A 13285-nucleotide genomic window follows, 5' to 3' on the forward strand; every position below is an offset into this window, starting at 1 on the left:
AGTTGGGTCCTAAGGAGAATCAGTTTTGTACTGCATAGTGTTAGGGTTTCCTCAGGCAATGCAGAGTTAAATCCCTCCAACGGAGATTAAGGGGGAGTTGAAGAGGCCAATACCACTGGGGGTAAGGAGGCCACTTCCACCAGGAAAGAAAACTAGCCAGAATTTAGAGGTTCAATGTCCCCAGTCTCATCAGGCAATTCCAACAGGTCCCCATTCCAATTGACAAGATTCTATTCTTTGCCAAGCAATGCCATCATTTGGATAGTAGACACCCTGTAGAGCTGGGAGTTCAGCTAGTGTGGTAATTCAGCCACAGCAGGATGAAATTCTGTGTTTGGTTTTCAACAATCTCAGCCCTGAGGCTACAGGAGATAAGGGTCTCCTTTAGGGCACACACAAAAATGTTTAGGTCATTTATGTGACACTTGAACTGAGATTTCATAACCCCGAGCTCATCCTTTCTTTTATCACTTTGTCCACCAACATGAGGAGCAACCAACCAACCTCATTAAATTCTCTAGATTTCCAAAAATGTCTGAAATTATCATATATGCAGTTACGAAGCTCTTTACTTCTTACGAGTTGTTGATTAGAATATCTAATGAAGATATCTTGCATATCTCTGTTGCTAGATCTTGCCAGGGACTATCAGTACTCTCTTCACTACTGGAAATAGGGTCATTTCCATCTTTCAATCTAATGAGATTAGAGAGCCAATGTTAGAAACCTCTGAACTAATTGAGGAAACTCATCCTTAAAATTGTGGTCCTCTAGATCCACTGTTGGTACCAAAATCTGAACCAGTCAGGGTTCTCCAGAGAAGTGAAACCAAAAGTATATTTGTATATTTTTCTGTATTAAGAGATGTACTACAAAGAATTGTCTCATGCGATTAGGGAGACAGAAGTTCAAGATCTGCAGTCGGCAAGCTCAAGACCCAGAAGAACTGATGGTAAATTTCCAGTCTTAGGCCAAAGGCCTGAGAAGCAGGAGAGAAGTTGATGTACGTCTCAAGCTGAGTTTGAGTCCAAGGTAGAAGACTGAGGTTTCAGCTTGAAGACATGAAGTGTAAGAATACTTTTTTTATTTTTTTAAGACTTCTTTCTTACTCAGCCTTTTATTCTATTTAGGCCTTTCATGGATTAGATATGGGGACGGCAATCTGTTTTATTAAGTCCACCAAGTTAGATGTTAACCTCATCCAGAAACACCCTCACAGACACAACCAGAAATGTTTAGTCAAATATCTGCATACCCTGTGGCCCAATCATGTTGACACATAAAATTAACTGTCACGTACAGGTTGGAGAAGAATCAAGGACACCTCTATGTTCTGTCATAGTACCTTGCCTGAGTGGTGGTTCCATAAAATCAAAAGAGAATATGGAAGGAAGAATGGACCTGAGGTACTGGTAAGAAGTTCAGTGCTGGACCTGTTTTGTGGAACATCTTTGGAACATCCAATTGTAACCATATGGCTTTCGGTCTGGATTGGAGATGTAGACCTGACAGCCATCAGTATATAAGCTTTAGAAGGAATGAATGAACTTTCTCAGATAAAATGTGTATACCGAGAAAGAGTAGAGTGTGAAGGATGGAACCCGGGAGGACTATTAACATGAAAGGACAAGAAAAAGTCAAAGGCAGAAAGGCAGCATATTTCAGACACAATGAAATCAGAAATCTAAGTCAGGAGATTCAAGAATGGAGGAAAGGAAAACTATTATCCACTGTAGAGAGGTCAAAGATGGTAAATACTGAAAACTACCCGATAGAAATCACAAATAGGAAGTTTGTGTTATCTTCAGGGAGAAAAGTTGCGGAAGTGGGATGGACTGAGAAGTGACCGAGTGCAAAGGAGGCAGAGACATGAAGTGTACACTTGCTCCACTGGCAGCCTGGACTGATGGAAAGTGAGATGACCCAGGATGGTTAAGGAATGTTTTTCTAAATGCTGAAGGAAACTCGGTGATGGGAAAAGCAGAGATAGGGAATAAGGTCCTTGAAGAATGGGATCCAGAAAAGAATGGGATCCAAAGCACATGAAAAGTCTGATTTTGTCCCGCTGGTGTCACCGCCCATTTATGCTTTTCTAGTCCAAGTAAATAAAGGGGGAGTTGTCACTAGAATATTACACTGCGCTCTGTCATAGGCAATGCATCGCAATTTCTATATGTTAGACGTGATTTTTTATGTAAGCTCAGGACATTGTTTAATTTCATTATTTCAAGAATTGTATTTGAAATTACTGTAAAAAGCTATAAAGCTGCCAGCAGTAAAGTCAATGGGAGTGATCTGAAAGAAATGTAATTTTTTTTAAGAAATGTAATTTTTGTCTTTTATTCTTTACCTAAATAATAATAATAATAATAATAATAATAATAATAATAATGTCCCAGGGCACATATTTCTTTTATAAGAGATTCATAAAATCCCTCTTTCTTGCCTTTCCTTCTTTTTCCTTAAAAACCAATACCAAGCCAAAGCCAAACCAAACTCCCAAATCTCTCATTTGCATACGGTCCACTTTCTCTGCCCTACTCTAATGATCTTTTAATTGTTCACTATTTGCTAATTTCTGCTCCTCAATTTGTAGCCTAAATTTCATTCACTTAAAACACTGATTGCAACTTCACTATTCTATTCAAAATCCTTCAATGGCTTCCCTAATCTCTCCCTTGCATTAAACACAGAACAAACTCTATATTGCTTAGCCTGGAATTTGAGGCACTCCATAATCTAGTCCCCAGTTTTCAACCTTCTCTTTAAGTTCTACTTAACACCTACCTATGTTCTACCAATGTCAGATTGATGTGTTCTTTGTTTCTTGAAAGTCATCCAGATGGGCCATGTTAAAAAAAAAAAAAAAAAAGAGTCAATTTGAAGATCTAATTGACTTTATTAATTGATTCATGTATCAGGAGTCATTCCATCTAGCAAGTAGAGTTACTCTGAGGAATTGTACAAATTGGAAGGTTTTTATAGGAAGGAGGGTGGGGCAAGAAGTTATTAGCAAAAGAAAAGAAAGGGTTGTTCCAGGCAAGGTCACCTTCCCTTACAGAGAAGGGCAAGGGGATTTACTAGGTGGATTACCTCATCTTCCTTTGGGGGATAGAGAGGGCCCATGTAGCCGATTACCTCATTGGTGCTGACCACAAAATTCTAAATTGACTGGTTTAAAATTCTACTCCTAGAGAAGTTGAAATTGCAATTAAGTCCTCGTTCACAGTCCGGGGGGCAAATGACTTCACCTCAGGTTTGTGGGTTTCTTTTTAATAGCCAGTGTTATAAGGGTTGTGCACTGCACAACCTCAAGAGGCTGCAATGTCATCGGTCTAGGGCTGTGCAGCCCACAACCTGCATAAATGGAGATGTTGGCCCCTATTTCACAGTTGAAATATTATTCCAACTTTATGGAATTGAACCTAATTTTATCCTGACCTGCAGTTTGATTTCCCTTTCAATTCTTCTTTCAACCTACATATAGTGGAAACTAGAACTAGATAAAACTCAAACTTAGAGACCCAGTATTCAAAATCTGCTTTAAGTTGACTTAAGTATAACCATTTTTACCTCATTCTAGACATGAATTATCCATTATAAGTGAGGTGTTGTCTACAATTATGTCTCTATAAATAGATTGTCTACCTCCAGACCATTTAATTTTCTTTCCTTCCACCCTAATTTCTTCCCACCCTCTTCCAACAATTCAAAGACAATCCATTTTTCGTTGAACAAAACAGTTTTCACAATCTGTAAAACCTTCAAAGATTACTCTATTCCACAATCATCCTGTCTTTCCTGAGTTGTTATTTTTATTATTAAGATTTTATTTATTTGATTTATTCTCTTTCTAGAGAGAGAGACTGAGAGTGGATGCATGAATGGGGGAGAGTGAGAATCAGAGGGAGAGAGAGAATCTTCAAGCAGACTCAATGCTCAGTGTGGAGCCCTCATAGGGCTCAATCTCACAACCCCAATATCATGACCTGAGCTGAAACCAGAGTCGGATGCTTAGTCGAATGAGCCACCCGGGTGCCCCTCTGAGTTATTACTAAAGTTATCATTTGCACTGCTATTTTAACACTTGGTTAATATGATGTCTTATATTCACTTATTTGTCATGCATCAGATTTTTTTTAACCACTAGCCAGACTGGATTTCCTCAATGGTTGAGTTTGGCTTCTATATCATTTGCGTCCATTGAGCATAATACAGTTATATACTATGTGCTTGTTGACTTGATATTTTCACTAAAATTTAAAAATGGTAAGGCTAGCCCTTATGCTAGTCTGTATATTCTTTGCAAGTTGATTTGTAATTTTTTAGTGTAATCTTATAGCGTTTTTTTTTTTCTCCTGTCCAGCGTGCTTTCTTATCATTTGTCTTTGAGTTCCATTAGGAAACGATGCTTTCATGCTTTATCTGGTGTAACTTTATGAAACCCAGGAAGAGCCAATAGTTCTCTTCCCTGGGGTATGTGACCCGAGGTTGTATGTGCCTTTCTCGAAAACCACGTGGAAAATATCTCCTTGAAAAATGAAGACAAAGAGATATAGAAAAAGCAGAGAGTTGAGGAGAGATAACAGTAATGACATTCTTTGAGCCCCTCAATCCTTTTATACTTGAAGTCAGCTGCATCCCTGGATTGGCCATTTATAGGAGTCAATACATTCCCCTTTTAGAAACTAACCCAGTGTGAATTAGGTTTCTGTTATTTTGCCACTGAAAGTGACCTGCTGCATATATATGTAGTATCATCTGATTATTGTGTATATGTAAAGCACCGTGTTAGGTATTGTGAGTGACACTCCTATAAGAAATTAACTCCTGTTCTGCCTTTAAGGTACTTTACAATATAGTAAGAGAGATAAGATGGATACAGATAACAATACAACACCGTATGTGACGGATGGCACATGGGAAGTACAAAGGACTCCAGAAGTTCAGATAAAGGACCAATCTCTTATTTGGAAGGATCACAGAGGCTTCACAGAGAAGATGGCATTAGAAATGGCCCAAGATCACTGCAAGGCTTTCTTAAGGAATGATGAAATGTCTAATAATGTGAGAGTATAGGTTTGTATAGCGAGGGTAAGAAACTAAATTGGAAAGACAAATTGGGGTCAAGGAGTGGACAAATTTAAAAATGCTGAGGCAATGAATATGAGCTTCAATAGGAAAAGGGGAGCCATGACTGGATTTTGAACAGGCTCAAAGTATTGTAAAATACACCAAGTATTCAAAAAAGAAACACGAAGTCCGTCTACAATGCAGGAAGTCAGGAAAGGAGGCTTTGATGGAATGAATGGTAAGCTTTGCAAATCTCTTTTTGTTCACAATGGTTTCTCAAATATCATTATCAGCATCTAGCAACAAAACGTATTTCTAGCACACTGTCTCCAAGCACACGGACAAGTTTTAATTAGTATGTCTCTCCCAGATATTTTAATTATTCATAGTATCTGTATTCTTCAAAGATTAACTCTTTGCCCGAATTATACAACAATCATTACTCTGACTGAGTTTAAATTATTTTTCGGTACTTTAAAGCATCTTTAGAACCTTTCTATTACCCACTTAATTCAAGAGTGGTGAGGATTACATTTACTTGAAATAGGCATAGACTTGAAGATAGAGAGCATTCTTTGGGTTGTATTGCTCAAGGTATTCTTGAAGAATAGATCATCCTATTCCTTTGTCCTTTATCTAGTTACACAAGGCTGTCTTCGCATTGCACACACATGCTTGGAGAGGAGCTCCGAAAAGTTCTCTTTCACCAAGTTGTGGGCAGAAAATGACATACTGTGCAGTGCAAGCCAAGTAAAGAAGCAAACTTCCCCCAGAATCACGAGAGAGCCCCATCTGTAATTCTGGGTGTAGCTACAGTCGAGTGCCAATTCTTTGCTCTGGAGGAGTTAAATAGGACTCTTTCCCAGAACTTCTGAGAACAGTCACGTCGGGGCCCCAGGTAAAGGTCCTGATGCCAAGTATCTGACGACCACTGGCCTTCAACTCACAAGTCCTTCCCACCTGGCAGCTGCCTGGCTCGCCACAAGGCACTTAGGAGAGGCCGTGTGCCTCTTCGGTGAAGAAATGTCCTAATCCCAAAGACCACACTGCACTCTCATACTTTTGAGATTGGTAATGAATTAAATTACGTTGTGTTTACCCTACTGGTAGAGTCATAAAAACTCGTTATGCATTTTCAAAAGATTTCCACTTAAAATGTGTCCAACTAAAACATTCTCTTGGAAAGAATAATTGTCTGATATCTGAAAGAAAAAAAAAATAGTTCCTTGGCAGGTGACCAGATACAAACCACCAGATAGGCATTTCTCTACTGAATTTATCCTGCAAGCAGAAAATCTCAACCAGCTTCACATTTGATCATCATCAGGGAGCCGTGTTATTTGATTTCAGTTAGCAGATGACATATGCTATGCTTCTGATCCTAGTCTTCTGTGTGAGTGACCAGAGGCAGGCTAGTTCACCCTGGAATAACCCGGAACTGGGGAGGGGAGGGGGAGCAGTAGAAGGTGTGAAATTTTAGAAGCAGGGGGGCTTGAGGGAGAAGGCTGTTTCTTTTCTTTCTTTCTTTAAGATTTTATTTGTTTATTCATGAGAGACACAGAAAGAGGCAGAGACATAGGCAGAGGGAGAAGCAGGCTCCCTGCGGGGATCCTGATGTGGGATTTGATCCCAGGACCCCGGGATCATGCCCTGGGTCAAAGGCAGATGCCCAACCACTGAGCCACCCAGGTGCCCAGGAGAAGATTGTTTCTCTGGGCCGCACTTACAAGGAATAGTGGCTTTATTGTTGCTCGCTGTGCCTAAAGGGCTTCTTCCTTTTGTTTATTTCTTTTTGTTCCTATGGACTCCTCTGTGTGAGTATTAATAAATTAGTCTTTGCCTAAGCACTCCAGGTAGGGGCCTATTCTCCCCACGGCTGGGAACAACGCTCCCACTACCACAAGATGAAACAGGCACGCAAGATTGAGACGTGCTGCGGTGAAGCAACATTCGGCTTTATTTTCTTTGCTCTTCAGATAATAACGACTCTGGGGAAGGAAGGGAAAACTCCAGAACTACTTTGTTCTCTTCAAAGCCCGAGCCTCAGGAGAAAAAGAAGACGGGACACCTCACAGGCCAGGGGGGCCACAGCACAAGCCGGCCCTGTGCTTTTATTTTATTATATGGATAATAGGAAATTCAAAAAGTACTCACTTAAAAAAAAAAAAGGGTAGTGGATGGGTAGAGCCTTCATGGTGGCATTTAAATCAAAAACTTAGTTTGCTCATCTACATTTTCAATTACGTTTCCTGTTGAAGAATGTGGAATTTTAATGTTCAAGGGGAGGGGGGAAGTGAAGGAAAAGTCTTTGTTCTCATCAGGCAATCAAGAAATAAAATGAGGGTGTCTTTGTAATTGCTGGATGTACACAGATGAGTGAAGAATTGCTGGGATTTGCTCGTAGCTGATGAGCTGGCTGCCAGTAAAAAGGCGAACATGAACCCTTGGGCGATCCCTAAGAGCACCTCAGGGTGATGACGGGCAGGGTGATGGGCACCTGGGCCACAGGGGGAGGAGGAAAGGGAGAGGGAGGGGAGGACTGTCTCCAGGAGTTCAGTCTTCCCAAGTCAGTTTCCTCCCCAAGCTCACCCACGGCCAGCTCTTGTCCTAACCACGGGCTCTTCAGCTTTGGGCTTGCCCATCTCTCACCAACTCTGCACACTCCATGACTTTGAACAAGCAACTTGGCCTCTCCTGTCCTTGGTTACACACCTGTGGTTATGAACTGAATGTTTGTGTCCCCCCGATTCTCTATGGTGAAGCCCTTCCCGTGCCCCACCCCCCATGGCTGTGTTTGGAGGTAGGGCCTGAGAGGAGGCTAAATGAGGTTATAGGAGCAGGGGCCCTACTCTTAGAGCACTAGTGACCTTAGAAGAGGAAGAACCTGAGAGCCCCCTCTCTCTCTCTGCCACATGAGGACACGGAAGTCTACAAACCACTGATGATAGCATCCCAAAATGACCAAGATGACTGTAAAATATGAGAAAAATGCGGTAATCTTCCCTGCTGTTTTCAACACTAACATTTTATCATTGACATTGACGTTTTGAAGTAAATAATTGGATATCATGTTTACATCTCTTCTTAGCTGGATAATATGTGTGTGTGTGTCTCTAGATCATTCTAGATCCTGTTGTGATTCCTCATGATTTCTCTAAATGTCCATATTCTCCTATATATCCCTCCATGTCTAAGTAGAATGTATTGGCCCTCAAACTGATTTATTGTTCAATTATGTCTTTCCCATATTCAAACCACATTAGTCCACTTTAATTTCAGCTGGACTAGTCAACCCTATGAGAGCTGCCATGAAGATGTTCAAGAAAAGGATCTAGTGATCAGGGTATGACAGCAGGAAAGCTTTGGAAGCATGGATGATCTTAGGACGATTAATGAATATAATTGACGTGGCTTAGGTAGCTAGAACTCAAATATTGCTCATGCCACTATATTTTCCTTATCATTTTTGGATGCTTGTTAAACATGAACGTTGCCAGAATTCCCTCAGCGTCCATGAAATACATCTCCTTTTGCTGATGAGGTAGTTTTTTGTTTTTGTTTTTGTTTTTGTTTTTTTTCCAAATTACTCCTGGCAAGATTTGGAGCTATGATTACTTTTCTTTGAATCTTGAATGGACTTAAGAAATCCAATTTAAGGTGTTTTTCTTTTAAATGAAATTTATACCATGAGAAATGCTAGTTGTGATATTAAAACCTTAATATGTGACAGTAAAACCTATAGGTTTTATTAGGTATCATTAAGTTTTATATATTAAGTATAGGTTTTTAAAAAAAAAAGTATAGGTTTTATTAAATATAGGCTTATAAGCCCTGTAATAACAGAATTCTTTTCTTATAAGCAATATTTTTAAAAGCAGCCCCAAACCCTTTTTTGAAAATAGGCAAGAATATATGCTTTTGTGCGTTTATTTATACAAACACATATTATCATTATTTCTGTGTTTATTCTTGTGTCCTTTTTTTTCTTAACTTTTGGGAAGAAAAAGTGAGCCCTGAGACCGGGGAAATTCGGGTTGGGTCAGGAGGCCGGGCTGCTCCTTGCACGTATGCAGAGTTGCATCTCTGACTCTTTCTGCACTCCGGTGTAGCCTATTTAGAGAATAAACCTTTGTGCTGGGAATTTCAATATAGACTGGTTTCACATAGAGTCCATGAATTGGTTTCTGAAAGAAGAGGGCTCTATGTCACTTCATAAAGTTTTATAGGAAAGTACTTAATCCTTGCATGGAAAACTCATGGCTGCTTATTTTATGAGACTGGAAAAGGTCAAGTCTTCTGAACACCAAGGAAGAGGTCTTTCAAATGGCTAGGTGGCTCCAAAGGAGGAGAGGCGCGAAGAGACTCCATACTGAGTGTGGAACCCTATGCAGGGTTGGATCCCAGGACCCTGAGATCATGACCTGACCCGAATCAAATGGGTTGCTTGATCGACTGGGCCACCCAAGCACCCCAAAATACTGATATTTCTTAAGTGAACCAGTTAATGAGTTAACACAATTGTTTGTTTTACCACCTTTGGAGAAAAAAAGGAACAATTATCAATCAATCATTCTCACTTAATTACAATATATGATAGGTGAGTTTGGGCTAAACTCTGAGAGGATCATGACCAGGTCTGCTTTTGAATGAAGTGATGAATAAATTTATAAACCTCTTAGGGCTTCCTATTCCCTCTAATGATCCTGAAAAATTTTTTCCTACCCCTCCTCTGAAACCCTACCAAGAGTTTTTATTTATTTATTTTTACCTAATATTTACCAGTTTGACCAGAGGGAACAGGGACATTCCTTCTCATCAATCCATCTGATCCTGTTTGAAATAATACCTTTGTTTGTATTGTAAGGTACAGATCGTAAGGGACATTCACATACTTCTCATAAAATCCTCACCACCACCTCCTACAGTAGCTTATAGGGTCAAGTTATGCCTTCTCTTAACACCCGCCTTTCCTTTGCAGGATTTAGTAATGGCTTATGTAATATCTATCCGTGTGCCTTGCACAGTGCTTGGCACACAGTTACTGGCCAATCAGTCCTTGTCAAATAGATGAATTGATGAATGAATATAAGTTTCTGTCCTAATTTTAGAGTTGAGAATTGAGACTCAGGACATCTGAATGACTTGCCTAAATTTAAAGAGTTAAAAATAGGCTGAGCCAGGGCTTTAGCTCTTCTGGACTTGGAGCCCTTCCTTTCCATCCCACAGCTGCTAGGCTGGAGACAAAGTACTAAGAAAAATTTTGAGTACAAACAGAGTCGATGGAAGCCAAATAGGAAGTATGATGGTGTACTCATTCCCTTGGGTTGAGGTAATAAAGTGCCACAAACTAGGCTTAAAAAAACAGATTTTTTTTTCTCCCAGAGTTCTGGAGGCTATTAAGTCAAAAATCATGGTGTTTGCAGGGTTGATTCTTTCCTGGAGGCTCAGGGGAGAACCTGTCCTATGGGCTTCTCCTTGCTCATGGTGGTGACTGGCAATCCCTGGCATTCTTTCCTTTGTAGCTGTGTCCCTCCCATCTCTACCTCTGTCTTCACTTGGCTTTCTGCTTTTTGTATCCATATATCTCCTTTGTTCATCTTATCAGGACACCAGTGATTTCATTTAGAGTTCACCCTAATCTAGTATGGCCTCGTCTTAATTTACATCTTAATTACATCTACGAAGACCCTACTTCCAAATGAGGGCACACGCACAGCTTTTATTGTTAGGACATCCACGTATCTTTTAGGGGGACCTAATTCAACCCACACAGATTTTTTTTTTTAAAAGAGACTCATATATAAATAATTTAAGTATGGCTGATTTATTTCCACTGGTTAACACTTGCCATAGTACTAAGGTTATAGCTTTGTTAAATCATTTGCTACAGCATTTCCTCAAGTGTGTTTTTTGAACATTAGTCTGAAGGATTTTAAGAGATACTGGCTAGGGAGAAAAAAAGGGTTTAATTATTAGTTTTAAGAAACAGTGGGTCAGAGAAAGTTAGTAGCCTTCTAGTTACAAGGCTCCTTGGAGTCTTTAACGTGCCAGAGTGCATTTGGAGGTAGATTAAGTTTCCTGAGCTTCTAAGACAGCAAATCATTTTCTAACTTGAGTGTTATTCTAAGGCACATTCTTTATGAAACCCTGACATCCCAGATAACATTACGCTGTAACTCTCCCTTTACAAATTTGTCTCGTTAGGTTGTAAGCTCCTGATCGGCAGAAACCGTATTTCACTAATTCTTGGATCCCCAGAACTTGCTTACTACCTGGCAGCTCTGGGACCACGTGGTTGTACAGGATACAAGGAAATGACACTCCCTGGGCTAGTGTGGTGCAGTGGCCCTGGCCCCACACACCCCGCAGGGTGTTTGATCAATTAGGATCTCTTTCGGCCCCATGTCATAAAGCCTAGACTCTCCCTTGAACACAGAGAGTTTCTTTTTCTCACATAATAAGAAATCTGGGAGGAGGAGGCATAGTTGCTCAAAAGGAATCATGAAGGCCACAGATTATCTTGTTTCTTTCTCCACTTTCTGCAATTAGGAGGTTTTCATCTCAATGTTGCACAATGGTTGCTGCACCACCAGCCACCATGTCTGGACTGCAGGCAGGAAGGGAAAGTTCGTTTGCTCTTTCTTTTTCTTTCTTTTCTTTTCTTTCTTTTCTTTTCTTTTCTTTTCTTTTCTTTTCTTTTCTTTCTAATCTTTTCTTTTCTTTCTTTTCTTTTCTTTTTCTTTTCTTTTTTTCCTTTCCTTTCCTTTCCTTTCCTTTCCTTTCCTTTCCTTTCCTTTCCTTTCCTTTCCTTTCCTTTTCTTTTCCCTTCCCTTCCCTTTCTTTTCTTTTCTTTTCTTTTCGATTTTTCTTTTTAAAATAATCTCTGCACCCAATATGGGGCTTAAAACCACAACCAGGAGATCAAGAGTCATATATGCTCCACTGACTGAACCAACCAGGGCCCCTCCCTCCCTTCTTCCCTTCCTCTCACCCTTCCTTCTCTCCTTCCTTTCTTCTTCCCTCTTCCTTCCCTCCCTCCCTCCCTCCCTTCTTTCCTTCCTTCCTTCCTTCCCTTTCTCCCTCCTTTTCTTTTTCTTTCTTTCTTTCTTTCTTTCTTTCTTTCTTTCTTTCTTTCTTTCTTTTCTTTCCAGCACTCGGGAAAACAATGGCTTTCCTAGAAGCCATACCAAGAATTACAGCCTATATATTCTATTGTCTAGCACCAGGTCACATGGTCTCCCCCCAAATGCAAGAGGGTCTAAGAAGGTATGTACCTTTAGGCTCATTGTCAAGCCAAAAACAAATGAACAAACCAAAAAAATGGAATCTTATTGATAAAAAAGAACGAAAGTCTTTTGAGTAGCAGGGTCTTGAATCATGTGCAATATATGTTTGTCACTATTGTCATTGTTAACTGTATTGGGCTTGTGGCTGGCTACGGCTGGACTATGGTTTTTATTAAGGAAAGGAAGTTTTTTTGTTTGTTTGTTTGTTTTAGTTAAATATTGCCAGATTTAAGATTCTATGAAGAAGACATTTGTTTCAGTAATCACTTAGGCTGTTAGGTTACATAACCTATTAGTAATAAACTGTCTTGATGAGAGAGAAGAATGTGCTGGAGAGTGTCCCAGGAGCTCTGGACCCAGAATAGTAGGCTGATTGAGTGATTATGCAATATTTTGATAAACTCACAATACAACTGAACAAGGAATTAAATATGTGACTTTAAAATATTCCATTGATTCCCTGCTTTGGGAATCAGCATTAACTTGCTGCATCTTATTGACTTGGCATCATAAACAGAGCATTTTCCTGGGAACTTTGATGCCATAATGATTCAGTTTCTAACATCTGTAGAATTCTTCAGAAAGCCAGAAAAACAACTAGCAAGACTTGAGCCATGCTGCTATGATGATTTGCTTTACAAAGTCGGTGCCCTTTCCCTCTTAGATACAGCCACGCTCGATGAAAATCATGCGATGCTGGCAAAGTAACGGGGCAGCAACCAATATTTAAATCATGGAGGAAAAATTCCAAAGTGTGTCTGCATAATTGAAAGCAGGAACTCAAAAATAGAAACTGCTTTCTGCTGTGACCCCACTGTGTAGCTGTCAGAGATTTTTCCATTGATTTGGGGGAGCATAGGAGACGCAAGTTAAAAATAGGCAACTGTAGCAGCATTGCTGTGACTTTTTTGGTCACATTTAATTAC

The sequence above is a fragment of the Canis aureus genome, chromosome 31 (assembly GCF_053574225.1).
Source record: "Canis aureus isolate CA01 chromosome 31, VMU_Caureus_v.1.0, whole genome shotgun sequence".
In the NCBI taxonomy this organism is placed as follows: Eukaryota; Metazoa; Chordata; class Mammalia; order Carnivora; family Canidae; genus Canis; species Canis aureus.